This window comes from Stegostoma tigrinum, chromosome 8 (assembly GCF_030684315.1).
Source record: "Stegostoma tigrinum isolate sSteTig4 chromosome 8, sSteTig4.hap1, whole genome shotgun sequence".
In the NCBI taxonomy this organism is placed as follows: Eukaryota; Metazoa; Chordata; class Chondrichthyes; order Orectolobiformes; family Stegostomatidae; genus Stegostoma; species Stegostoma tigrinum.
Genome location: NC_081361.1, coordinates 62,402,702 through 62,417,730, shown reverse-complemented (window position 1 = coordinate 62,417,730; position 15,029 = coordinate 62,402,702). Strand labels below are relative to the sequence as shown.

The window sequence follows — 15,029 nt, the reverse complement described above, 5'->3', positions numbered from 1 at the left end:
TCTGTTCCCTTTGTATTCACGTAACCATCCAAGTGCTTATTGAATGCTGCATTTGTGTCTGCTCCCTCCACCACCTCTGGCAATGCATTCCGAGCACAAATTGGTGAAAAATGTGACCAATATCTTTTCAGTAAATGGCCCCATCTCAAACCAATCTTGAATTCAGATTCATGGTGCAGCAGACTGAATGGTGAGCCTCCCAGCTGATTGGATTATGTTTCTACTGCAGGCGGAATGTCAGCTTCTCCCTGGGTAGTGTATCTTTTGTGATCTAGTTGCTACACGTGAAGAAGAAAACTCTTTCAGCAGCAATAGTTATTTCCCTGACACAAGAATGTACTCAGTCGCTTAGTTGATGTTTTTAAGCTGGTTGTATTCATCATGAATCACTCAACATTGACATTTTAAACATCCTGTTCATGGTGAAAGATTTTCTGAAATGTTATTAGAAAGCTGTTCATCCTCAAGTATTTTAGTCAGCCCTGCCAGAACACCTTGGGAGAAGAGCTTCAAATTGTGATGTTAACCCAAATCATTTTAATGTGTGTTGAAATTGCAACAGCAACCTTTTTAAAGCTTTAGCAGCTGGGCAGGATGCCATCTTGAATCCCAGTGTCCTTGATTGGGGCATGAACTTTTTCACTCAAAATGCTTCACAGCTACATGGCTCGATCATTCCTCAAGCAATTTGTTTCACCCCAGTTGAATATAGAGCTATTGGTAATTTCACGAGAATCTTTGTGTGCTGCCATAAGTGTTATGAGGGAAATGTAATTACAGAAAATTTGTTGATAAAAGAAATCCCCAATGTTAGCTGATGGTCCAGTTTCCAATAATAAATGTGTTCATTACCTTTTTGTAATTCTGTCAATGTATTTAAAGGTGAATAGCTAGTGACAATCAGATTCTATCACTCATCTCTGAAAATGTGATAAAACTGTCACTAGTTTTAAAGGAAACCATATTAGAATTAAAGTTTTCATAATGTTGTAGACATTGTGTCAACATTCTGGATAATATAAAATGTTAATTTATTTTTCATAAATAGTGAACTTTTGTTATTCAAAATTATAGCCTGTCAAGAGGATGTTACTTAGAATTAAAACTCAAGCCGTTATTTGCAATGTTAAAAATTATTCTTGGCCTCAGAATACTGAAAATATGCCCTAGTTAAACTGTAAAATGCAAACCAGTCTGATTGTGTGTTTCTTTGTCTTAGTTGAACTCACTCAACATGAAGACATTTGCTTACCAGCAGAAGTCTATATATTCTTCCCTAGTGGGGATCTGTTAAAACAAAGAGTTATAGACAACTCGTACAGTATCCCATCCCTCACTAAAGTGAGAACTGCAGCAGACAGTGTATTTTTACTACCTAAAGGGATCTGAAAAATAATATATTAAATGAGTGTTGACTTAGATTAAGTTAACTGATGTTTCCAGATGAGCCAGGTCCATCAGGTTCAAAAGAGACTCAAGATTATACAGGAATCCAATTACAGCAAACCTATCTAGTTTCCTTGTTTATTGAGCTTGAGGTTAACAAGAAATGTAGTGAAAATGGTTCCTATGGCACTGTGCGTCCTTTTCACATTCAGCAAATAAATTTTAATGAATGGAAGCAAATGCAGGTTTTGAGTATTTGTTTTTATGTACTGCAATCATTAACTCAAAACTGACAGAGAATTTTCCATGAAATTTCATGAACAAGAACCGCAAAGGCATAGGTATCATTAGGCTCTGTAAAACCTTTGAGAACAACCAACCACAGAAAAATTTGTTTTTAATTGTTTGACTTGAAACCAATTTGCATGTTGTGATGTGGGTTCAGGTCAATGAAAAATTGAACGTAGGCATCAGTGAATGACAGTTACATATCACACCATAGGGGGTTGACAGACATCATACATTGTTATGAAGAGTCTTTCCATAATTGCTGACATTTATCCAGTGTTTCACAGTATTTGCTAATGTATTAATGCAGTCAATCTTTGTGAGGCTGCACATACCTTTTAGCCCTGGCTTTTATGGTTTCCTAAATTCATAGACCCACTGAAACTTATTCCCTTCTGGTTGCCTTAGTGACAGAGCTCAGAGATAAGCCTAGGTAGAGCCCTTTTGTGATTGCTTTCAGGTGACATTCAGTGATAGCTTGAGTAGAATGTCCTTTTATAGTTCTTGTAATTCAGAAAATGATAACAGCTTTCATTGCTAAGAACTAAGGGCTCTAGATCATTCCCTGATGGGATTTGTATATGATTTGTTACTTCATGCCAGCAAGAAGTCTGTTAGGTCCTGGCAGACGATAAGATTGTGCAGTATGGTACAGAAATCCAAAGATGCCAAAATAACGATGCTTATATACTGTTGCAGGCGAGATTTTTAGCCTCTGCTTTGAGTTTATTAAAAACCAAAAACTGCTCATATTTGCATATTGCTTTGTTGCTTTTAAGCTTTTATACAATCAAGATGATGAGGTGCTATTCAAACTCTGCCAACATTTTTGTTTCTTGAAAGTGCTAAATTTGTTTTAAGACCATCAAGCAGAATGTAAACCTGGCGGAAAAAAATTCCAATCTTCTGAAAAATATTGAACTACTCAGCGAATAATATAGACCCTTTAAAATTGTTTTCAGCTTATTTTATTGGCGTGTACTTAGCTGGGGCTTTACATCTTCCAGCCAGTCTAGGGTATGTACTTTCTTCACTGATTTATAAGGAAGTATCAAAATCTGGTGTTTCTTCCCTCTGGAACAAAATAATATTTGTGCTGAATACTAATAAGTCTATTCCAGATACTTGTCTAAATACTATAACATTTATGCCCATGCATCCACCAGACTGATTAAATTTAACCAAGTAGGTTTAGAAACTAAGAAAGAATAGTCAGATTAAGTTTCTATTGTGATATGTATTGTTTCTTCAACAGATAATGAGATTGAACAATATATTTCAGCTTCCCAGCAGTGTGTGTTTATAATTGACGTAATATTATTTTCGTGTCAAAAGAAAACAAGTGTGGACTTGGGTTGTTTTACACTGAAGTACCAGAATGACTCAACTTTCTGCTCCCAGCTTTCTGTTCACTGGCTGAACTCATGAAGAATAGATAATGGGGAGGCCATGACTTAGTGATATTATTGTTAGACTATTAATCCAGAAATGCAGCTAAAGTTCTGCGGAACCAGATTTGAATCCCGACACGGCAGATGGTGGAAGTGGTATTCAATTAAAAAAAAAATTTGGAATGAAGAATCTACTGATGACAGTGAAATGATTGTCGGAAAAGCCCATCTGGCTCACTAATGTCCTTTGGGGCATTCTGTCATCTTCACCTGGTCTGGCTGAGATGTGACTTCTTCGTAAGACCTTCTCTCCATTCCAGGCAACATCCTGGTAAATCTCCTCTGCACCTTTTCTAACACTTTCGCATCTTTCCTGTAATGAGGTGACCAGAACCGGACACAATACTCCAGATGTGGCCGAACCACGCTTTTGTATAGCTGGAGCATAACGTCACGGCTCTTGAACTCAATCCCACTATTAATGAAAGCCAACACACCATGCACCTTGTTAACAAGTCTGTCCACCTGGGTGGCAGCTTTCAGGGAACTGTGAACGTGAACCCCAAAATCCCTCTGCTCCTCCACACTGCCAAGAATCTTTCCGTTAGCCCTGTATTCTGCTTTCAAGTTTGTCCTTCCAAAATGAATCAGCTCACGCTTTTCACGGTTAAACTCCATCTGCCACTTCTCAGCCCAGCTCTGCATCCTATCAATGTCCCTTTGTAACTTAGAACAGCCCTCTGCACTGTCCACAACGTGACCCACCTTCGTATCGTCCGTGAACTTGCTAATCCACCGTTCCAGTCCTTCATCCAAATCACTTACAAAAATCACAAACAGAAGAGGACCCAGGACAGATCCTTGTGGTACACCACTCATAACTGAGCACCATGTTGAATATTTTCTGTCCACTACCACCCTTTGTCTTCTAAGGGTCAGCCAATTCTGAATCCAATCTGCCACACTTCCCCTATCCCATGCCTCCTTTCCTCTGCATGAGCCTACCATGGGAAACCTTATCAAATGCCTTACTTAAATCCATGTATACCACATCCACTGCTCCATGTTCATCCACGTGTTTGGTCACCTCTTCGATGAATTCAATAAGGTTTGTGAGGCATGATCTGCCACTCAAACCCCTGCTGACTATCACAAATCAAACTGTGCCTTTCCAAGTGATCATAAATCCTGTGTCTCAGAGTCCTTTTCAATAATTTGCCCACCACTGACGTAAGACTAACTGGCCTGTAACTTCCGGGGTTGTCCCTGTTCCCTTTTTTGACTAAGGGAATGACGTTTGCCTCTTTCCAATCTTCCAGCACTATACCCGTGGACAGTGAGGACTAAAAGATCATTGCCAAGGCCTGCAATCTCGTCCCTCACTTCCCATAGAATCCTTGGATAACCCCCATCAGGCTGGGGGGACTTATCGATCTTCAACTTCCTCAGAATTCCTAGCACATCTTCTTTACTAACATCAACCTCCTCTAGCCTCCCAGCCTGTTTCACAACATCTTCCTCTACAACTAGATCCCTCTCAGTTGTGAATACTGAAGAAAAGTATTCATGAAGGATCTCTCCTATCTCTGTAGGGTATGTGCACAAATTCCCTTTACAATCCTTGATCAGCCCTACCAACAAGTCCATGCAGATCCTCTGAAGAGCATTTCATCCAGACCTACCCCATCCCTGCCACCCTGCACATCCCATGGCCAATTCACCTTACCCACATATCTTTGGATTATGGGAGGAAATTGGAGCACCTGGAGAAAACCCATGCAGACACAGGGAGAATGTGCGGACTCCACACAGACAGTCGCCCAAGGCTGGAATCGAGCCCAGGTCTTGGGTGCTGTGAGGCAGCAGTGCTAGCCACTGAGCCATGCTCCTGCCACAATGGCATGATGGCACAGTACCAGGGACTCAGGTTCAAGTCTAGCCTTGGGTGCCTGTCTGTGTGGAGCTTGCATGTTCTCCCTGTGTCTGCGTGGGTTTCTGCTGGGTGCTCTGATTTCCTCCCACATCCCAAAGATGTGCAGGTTAGGTAGATTGGTCAAGCTAAATTGACCCTAGTGTGCAGGCTAGTTGGATTAACTGTGGTAAATTTGGGGCTTCAGAGAAAGGGTGGGATGCTGTTTGGAAGATTGATGCCAATTTACTGCATTGAATGGCCTCTATCTGTACCATGGGGTTTCATAATTGAAAATGGTTCCAAAACACTTGATATGCTTGATTGGTATCATATCCTCAAACATCTACTCCCTCCACTACCAATGCTCAGTAGCAGCAATGTGTACTATCTCCAAGATGCACTGCAGAACTTCACCAAAGACCCTCGGTCAGCACCTTCCAAGTACATGATCACTTTCATTTAGAAAACCAAGAGCTGCAGATACATGGGAACACCATTACCTACAAACTCCCCTCCAAGCTACTCACCATCGTGAATTGGAAATATAGCGTTGTTCCTACACTGTCATTGAGTCAAAATCCTGGAATTCTTTCCCTAACAGCATTGTTGGCGAACCAGAAGGTGGACTGCAGCAGCTCAAGATGGCAGCTCACTACTGCCTTCTCAAGGGGTAATTTGGGATGGGCAATAAAATGCTGGCTCAGCAAGTGATGCCCACATCCCATATCCTGTGGATGAATAACTAAAAATTGGACTCCCTCATATTCATGTCTGGGCAGGCTTTTCTGTCCTGGAGGATTAGATTCTCAGGGGTTCAACTTCTCTGCTGTCCTGCTTATGAATAAATAGTTTTTGTAGTGCAAACAATCATCATTTGACACAGTGAGTCATATTCACTTCTAAAAGCAGCTAAACATATCAAGGTGTCTGTGGATGGAACAGAATGCGTCAGGATGCGCCATTGTCTACCTATCTGGTATTCTTTTGTTGAATCACCTCCTGTACCTTGGAAAAGCTCAGGATAGAAGGATTTCAGTTGGGAAACTGTCTGTGATGTTATTGATACTGTAGCAAAATCGCACAGAGCAGTTGCCACAATGTTTGATAAAGTAGGTCAGGAACACAGCCAAACAAAGTCAATTAGAGATGTAACAGAAATTCGTGTATTGCATTGGATGCCAGAAATGCATGATGGATACAGCAATGTGACTTTAGGTTCTTTGCCAGTTTCTCTGGTCTGACTCCCCCAAATTACACTTGCCTATCTGGAAATCCAAGCAGAAGAACTTCTTGTGTAAATCTAGATGAAAAAAAGACGCAGTTGGCTGAAGTTAAGGTTGAAAATGTTGTTAATGGATACTCCTAGGACACAGAAAAAGGGAGGGATGACGTGGAGTTATTTGTTGCAAAGCACTTTTCACCCACTAATAATGATGTCCCAAATGCAACATGGTACACAAAGTCCACGCATAACGTGGATTTGAATGCTGCAAAAAAGCTTTAGGACAAGGCCAAAGATTTAACAGATTTTTTTCCGAGGTAGACCGTTGGGGTGGCATGGAGGTGCTTTGGTTAGTACTGTTGCCTCACAGCACCAGGGATGTGGGTTTGATTGTAGCCTTGAGCAACTGTTTGTGTGGAGTTTGTACATTTTCCTCGTGTCTCTGTGGGTTTCCTCCAAGTGCTCTGTTTTCCTCCCACGATCCACACATGTGTAAGTTAGGTGGAGTGGTCGTGCTAAATTCCCATTGTGTCCGGGGGTATATGGGTTAGGTGGGTTAGACATGGTACAAAACCCCATGCAGGGATGCAGTGGGTCTAGGTAGGATGATCTTTGGCAATCATTGCAGACTCGATGGGCCAAATGGCTTCTTTCTACACTGTTGGTTTGTAAGGCAGTATATAGAAACAAAAGGTATGTCTCAGATTTGGCCACAATCTGCACAAAACAGAGGATGCATTAGGGTCTTTAAAAAAATGTAATGTTTATGAGCTCATCTGCCTTACCAGTCAGACCCTATATGCATTGAAATAAATGCACTTTAAACCAGATGTCTTTTTTCCTCCTTTTTATGGTGCCTGGCTATCCTGAGTAGCAAAATTGCTCTCTGTCACAGATAGACAGGGTAATGAAGAAGGTATTTGGTACACTTCGCTTTATTGGACAGTGCATTGTGTACAGGAATTGAGAAGCCATGTTGCTCTATATAAGACATTGGTCAGGCCACTTTTGGAATACTGCATTCAATTCTGATCTCCCTGCTACAGGAAAGATGTTGTGAATCGTGAAAGGGTTCAGAAAAGATTTACAAGGATGTTACTGGGGTTGGGGGATTTGAGCTGTGGAGATAGGATGAATAGGCTGGGGCTATTTTGTCTGGAGCATCAGAGGCTGAGGGGTAAGATGTTTATAGATTTTCACCTTATCCCTAGCCCGATGAATTTAAGATCATTTTCCCAGTGTGGCGAGTCTAAAGCTAGAGAACATAAGTTTAATGTGAGAGCGGTAATATATAAAAAGGACCTAAAAGACACCTTTTCCCTGCAGAGGATGTTATATTTTTGGAATGAGTGGCCAGAGGAAGTGGTGGAGGCTGGTACAATTATAACATCTAAAAGTCATCTGATCGGTAATTGAATAGGAAGGATTTAGAGGTATATGGGCCAAATGCTGGCAAATGGGCTTAGATTAATTTAGGAAATCTTGTCAGCATGGACAAGTTGGATCACAGGGCCTGTCTCCATGCTGTACAACTCTATGACACTCATAGCTCCAACAACCCAAGAAGCTTGACATCATCCAGGACAAAGCAGTCTGCTTGATTAGCATCACATCAACAAATATCCTCTCCTTTCACCACCTAAACTCAGCAGCAAGACTGAATGAGCTGAGCAGGTCCGAAAGAATAGAGCTGCTGGACTTGGTCTGCAACAGGTGGCCAGGAAGCCAACAAGAGGGAAAAATGCACTTGGCTTCCTCCTTGCCAGTCTGCCTGTTATAGATACTTCTGTCCGTGACAGTGTCAGTAAGAATGACATTCTCACAGAACACATGGAAATGAAGTCCAGTCTTCACACTGAAAATACCCTCCATTATTTTGTGTGGTACAACACTATGCTAAATGGGGCAGATTTTGAACAAACCTAGCAATTCAACTGGGCGTCCATTAGGCATTGTGGGGCATCGACAGCAGCAGAATCATACTGCAATGTCATCAGCGGGCATATCCCCCACTGTACCAATTCCATCAAGCAGGGGATCAACCCCAATTCAGTGCAGAGTGATTGAGGACATGTCAGGAACAGCAGCAGGAGTACCTAAAAATGAGATGTCACCCTGGTGAAGCTACCAATCAGGACTGCATATTTGTGAAACAACCTCAGTGGCAATCGATAGAACTAGGTGCCCCCCACAAGCAATGGATCGGATCTAAGCTCTGCAGTCCTGCCACATCAGTCATCAATAGTGTTATATGATAAAACGACTCACTGTAGGAAGAAGCTCCGTAAGTATTCCCATCGTCAGTGATGGAAGAGTACAACACAACAGTGCAAAAGATAAGATTGAAGCATTTGCAGCGGTCTTCAACCGGAAGTCCTGAGTGGATGATCCATCTTGACGACCTTCATTGGTCCCCAACATTTTCGCTCGCAGTCTTCTGCCAATTCGATTTACTGCACGTGGTATCAAGAAACTATTGGAGACACTGGAAACTGCAAATTCTGTGGGCCCTGACAACATTCTGGAAATAGTACTGAAGACTTATATCCCAGAACTGAACGTTCCTCTAACCAAGCTCTTCCAGTTCTGTTACATTACTGGCATACACCATACTATGTGAAAAATTACTGAGGTATGTCCTGTACAGAAAAAGCAGGACAAATCCAGCCCAGCCAATGATTGCCCCCATCAATCTACTTTCAATTATTAGTGAAGTGATGGAAGGTGTCATCAACAGTGCTTTTCAAGCAGCACTTGCTGAGCAGCAACCTCCTCTCTGACATCCAGTTTAGTTTCCTGCAGGGCTGCTCAGTTCCTGACCTCATTTCAGCCTTGCTTCAAATATGGACAAAGTGGAGCCAATCTACCATCCTCTGAGAAAAAGAATAGGAAACGACATCACCAACCCAAGGAAACCTAAACAGATAAATAGAAAGCGGGACATAACACCAGTGCTTCATCGGAGGCTCACTGATGATGTTACCTAGAATGGCGACGAAACATCTGAAAACTAACCTTCCAGCTCAGCGAGCAAACTCACATCCATAATTCCAGGTAATTAAGAGTGTCAAAAGACAATACAAATGGTGTGAGTGGAGTGTCAACAGGCTGAAAAGCAAGTGAAACGATGACCTGTGAACCAATTAATTAAGACTGAGAGATAATTGCAAAAAAATCAAAGATAAGATTGTGCTGGAGACAAACCAAATGGCTGGAATAACATGATAGCTATCAGAGTCACATGATGAGGGTCTAACCAAAGTAACAAGTAATCCAAAACTTTTCAAACAAATTAAGGTAGAGAAATCATAACAAGTTATCAAGGTGACATGTCAAAAACAGAACATTAAGGAAGATGTTTCGTGTTTGTAAAAATGTGGTGGGGTTACATGTATTGCAACATTGAACCCAAGATTTCTTTGTGGTAGAACTGCTGTTTGCTGAGTTGACCAACGTATCCTGTTCTTATGAGGGCATCTTTCAGTATCGATAAGTGTCAATCTCTGATGACATGCCAGGTCATTGACATGAACACTACCATCACATGTGGGAACACCACCTGCCATTCACAAGATAGATATGCATGTGTCTACCTCATACACTGTAGGCAAGGATGCCCTGAGGCATGGTATATCAGCGACGCTACGGCAACAGATGAATGGTACTGTGCAAAAAGTTGCCAGGCAGGAATATTCCATCCCAGTTGGTGAATACTTCAGAGGTCAAGGACATTCAGCCTCTGATATTTAGGTAAGTGCCCTCCAATCTGGCCTTCATCAGGCGCACAACGCAGTATCACGGAGCAGAAACTGATCGTCAAGTTCCGTACCCATGAAGATGTCCTGAACCATGATCTTGGGTCCATATAGCGCTACATGTAACCCCACCGTACTGTTTGGTTAGACCCTTGTCATGTGACTTTTATACCTATCATGTTATTCCAGCGTTTTGGTTTGTCTCCAGCACCATGTTGTTTTTCATTTTTTTTGTAATTATGTCTCAGTCTTATTTAATTGGTTCATAGGTCATCCCTTCACTTGCTATTCAGCTGTTGACACGTTTGATCACCTGCAAAGACTTGTTATTCAGCCTGTTGACATTCCATTGACACCATTTGTACTGTTGTTTGACACTCTTAATTACCTGGAGTTATCTTGCAGTGAGCTCTCTGCTTATAAATTCAGTGCTTGTGATTTCAAATAAAACTGTCTGGCTGTTACCTGGTGTTGTGTGACTTCTGACTTTGTCCACCTGTCCAACACGCATCTTCACATCATAACCACTTCCATCAAGAAGGACAATGCCAGCTGATAAATAGCAACACCACCACCTACAAGTATCCCCCAAGCTGCTGAGTGCAGGAGAAATTAGAACTAGTGAAAGAGATAAAGGTCAATATCAAAGGTAAGACACTTTATCTGGATGCATCTATCATTTGTAACAAGACAGTTTAGTTGATGGCAAAACTAGAAATATTTTTATATTTCTAGCAATTACAGAAGTGACCAGGATTGGGAACTCAATATTCAATGTTATGGTTTATCCATATTCCAGAAGAGGAGGTAGATAACTTTGCTAAAAAAAAGTGTCAATATGGTAGTGAATATTGGTATAGGTGCAATAGATCTTGATGTGGAATCAATTTATATACTGACTGGACAAATCAGATGGACAGGCTAATATGGAAGAAAATATGTAATGTGCAGCAAGTATTGTTTTTTAGAGCAGTACGTTGTAGAAACCCCCAGGAACGGGCTGTTTTAGATCTAGGAATATGCAATGAGATGGGATTGGCAAGAGATCTCATAGTTAAGAATCCGCTATGGCTTAGTGATCTCAAGGTGGTAGAATTTTGAATTCACTTTGAGGGAGAGCAACCTTGGTCTCAAATCAGTGTCCTGAACTTAAATAAGGTTAATTATAATAGTATGAAGACACAGTTGTCTATTTTCCCCACAAGCTAGCACTAGACCAATGAGGAATTTTGGTGGATGAACAGTGCAGACATTTGAGCAGATAATTCATAACACTGAGCAAAAAATTATTCAAGTCAAAAGGAAGGTCCAGATGGGAAGGGTGAATCACCTGTGGTTAACAAAGGCAGTCAAAGTGACAATCCAATCAAAAACTAAGGAATACAATACTGCAGAAATGATTGTTAGGCTAGAGGATTGGAAATTTTTTTTAGGAACTGGCATAGAGTAATTAAAAGCTAATGAAGATGGAGAAATTTGATTCTGAAAGTAAATTGGCAAGCAACATAAAAACAAACAGTAACAGTTTGTGTAGGTATATAAAAAGAGTGGTTAACGTGAGCATGGAACCCTGACAGTATTTAAAGAAGACTGATAAATTTTTGAAATATTGAGTTGAGGGTGCAAAATAGAAGTTGAGGCCTGCGGCAGGCTAGCTGTGATTTTACCGAGAGCAGGGATAGTTTAAGAGGCTGAATAGCCTACCTTTGTTCCTGTTCCTTAATCTGTTATGTACTTTGAGCTTCATTGGAACAGAACAATGGGTCAAGGACAGAAATGCTATGATGACGTTTAGGTGAAGAATCGAAATGATAGGTCACTGGAAACTCAGTGTCATGCTTGTCGTTTGCAGTGCCATTCAAATCTCTCCTGACTTTCACCCTATTACAGATCTTCTTTTACTGTTCGTCTCTTCCACCCCTTGCTCAAAACCTCATTGAAACATCTGAGGAGGCTTGACAGGGAAGAGGTTGAAAAGATGTTTCCAGTACAGGGCAATCTTGAACGAAGGACTCAAGAGCTCTTGCATTTGTAAACTTTCCCATTTTTGCTAAAAGGTCATAGACCTGAAATGTCAACTGCTGGTCTCTATATGGATGTTACAATAACCTGAGTACTTTCAACATTTTGTGTTTGGGAATTAATTCTGCCTTGAATTGATATTCAAGTGCACATTCTTTTCCAACAGATTTTGCAAGATGGTGTTGCTGATTTCTTTTTCTTTCTTATTATACTGATGTGCTGCCTAGTTTTAATTAATTTTAAATGACCAAGTTGTGAAATGAGATTACCTCTGTGAAGGAATTCATAAATCCAGGTATTTGTAACTTGTTTTGTTAAGAATTTTTGTTTTCAAGCATGCACAAAAATCAAACTTGTTATGAGTCTAAGATACTCTGATGGTTTAGCTGGAACTAAATTTAAGTAGAATTTGCTAAGTTGTTATCACAGCTAGTTCGTAGGCATAATAGAAGAAACAGATAAAATTAGCAGCTTGAAGAGAAATGATCATACGTGAAGTAGTTTTGGAGAAGTGGGCACTGGATTGATTTATCATCTGGGATTCAATGGATCATATTAAAAAAAGGTTAAGTTAGTTCTGTTTTTAAATCATGTGTATTCCAATTGGCGGTTTGAGTTTAAGTTTATAAGATTCAGTTAAATAACTTTTCATCGTTCGCAATTGTAAGTTTGCTATCTTGATGTAATTTGATTTAATTTTGTGAAACAGGAAAAATAAGTTTACGTGAGCGTAAGATTCACATGTTAGGTCAGAACAGCAGTGGCCCAACTGGTACATTTTACTTTCTGTGTGCTATTCATCAAAGGGTTTCCAAGATAATTGCTCTGGACCTACATGTCTGTTTTGATATAGTTCGTTCCAGAATCTCATGTTTAACTTTTCTTCTAATTTGGGCACATTTTACAAACTTGCTTTGCCCAAAGCAGTTTAACTGTCAACTATTTCAAATGTGGAAACATACTAGCCCATGCAGGATGCTGTGTCATAGCACTTTTCACAACTTGATTATTTTCACAAATAAATTGAAGTATTTGACAGAAACTAATTACATTCTCAACACATGAGATAAGATTGTTCCCAAAGTAAATGATCATTTTTTGATCCAGTTTCTGTCAGACAGATCTGTCCCAATGGTCATCAGAAGTTCTGAGCCTATATCACTCAAAACTAGCATAAAATTTATATTTCTGTTCAAAATTAATGATTTCGAACAACGAGAGTACCTTAATTCATACTTTCTAGTTTATAATCCTGCACTAAAAAAAGAAATACCGCAATCTGTTTTATGATTATCTGAAATTAGCAAAAACAGAATATTCCAAGATTGTAAGTGTTATGGTGCCGACTGATGATATTACTGGACAAGTTAGATTTCAGATTGAAATCTGGCTTGACAGACCATATATTGTCTTTTATTGGTTTCAACAAGGCGGTCTCACATTGAAGTGCCAAACAAGCAATATTGAGATTTGGTTTTAACCCAAACTGGAAGATTTATTTTTAAACTGTGGTAATTTTTCCCAAGCTTAAACAAAAATGAGAAATTTCCTGCAGAAAGCCTCGTGGACTACACTATGTACTTTGCTCAGTGGTAACTCTCCCAATGTAGAAGAAAGGCATTGGAGGCTATCTCTCTCACGCTGTCTTTTCATGCCTCTCCCTCTCTCTCGCTGTCTCGAAAGAAATCACCATGAATGCAGGAATACTTGGAACTTAAATCCCTTCAAAAACACAGAAAATACATTGGTCACTTGTTCCAAAATCAAAACTCCGAACTAAAACATAAATGATGTTACAATAGAAACAAATCTCACACCCTACATCACATACCATCCTAATGTATGTTTGGAAGCTGCTTTATGCAGTTAAATTTATCCTTGTTTTCACATCCTTACATGACCTTGTTCCTCGTCCATCACGACATTCATCAGTGCTTCTCCAATTCTAGCTCCCTCTTCATGCCCAAATTCAATCATACCACTATTGGCCGCTGTGCATTCAGCTGGGTAGAGTTTGAGCTCTGAGGTTCTGTTTTCTTTTAAATGAACCTGTGAGACACTTGGAATTTTTTTGTCTCCTGAAGACTCCATAGAATTCAGTATACTTTTAGTTGCTCATTGAAGCTCACTTGGAAGCATAAATCTTGTTGACAACTCATGTAGAATGACTTTATATGTTTGGAAATGTTCTATACAATTATACGTTTTTACATTTGTCTGATAAGAGAACATAGCAGTTAAGTAATTTTGAAGTATAGTCACTGCTGTAATGTTAGAAAAATGATGATGATTGAGGAATTTCTTGTATTCCCTGTATTTCTTTGGGATAATGAACTTTTGCCTGAAGACACTTGGGGTTTCATTTTAAAGATAGGCAGCTCCGATAGCATGGCACTTCTGCAGCACTGTGTTGGAGTGTGCTCGAGCCATTTTCCAGGTCTCATACTGAAATGCCCACGTTAATTTGTTCACTTTAGATTTTAACAAATAAGGAAATAGACAGGTTAGTGCAGTAACTCAGGAAATTTAACTTTGATTAATAAATAATGCCTGTCTAAACATAGCAGAGACTTTATGGGTGTATTGCTTTCCAGTTGAACCTTGGGCACAGGTCAGCTTTGGTTTTTTGATCACTTTCCAATGCCTTGAAGGCCTTCCTCTCCTGGTTGAAAGTGGATAACTTCAAAATTTCTTGTGTTCGTTTCAAACTGTAAGCTGTTGCTTATTAACTTTTTTCTAACCGAAAAACCATGGCATGATCACTTAGACTGTTACATTCTGATTGGCCTAGGCTAGATGACAGTTAATGTTAATTGGTTTAAACGCTGCATGATCAAACTTTAATTGGCTGTTAAAGGCGGTGGACATTGACTGATGTCACCTCCCATTGCCTTTTGACTTGTTCTCTAAGTTTTCAATTATACATGGTTTGATCCTCTTCAAGAAGTTATGTCATTGTCAGTTTACTTAAGTAAGAGAATAACTTGAAATATTCTTTGCTTCATTATCAAAGAAAACTGAGAAGCATTTGCAGTTGGTTAGCAATGATTGAC

The 15,029-nt window shown here is 40.0% G+C and overlaps 1 protein-coding gene across 6 annotated transcripts in view; it reads left to right on the top strand.

The window, feature by feature from the left end:
- The window catches only part of faf1 (Fas (TNFRSF6) associated factor 1), a 394,938-nt gene that overhangs the window by 206,489 nt on the left and 173,420 nt on the right, over nt 1-15,029 (top strand). The gene's annotated exons all lie outside the window — the stretch shown is intronic.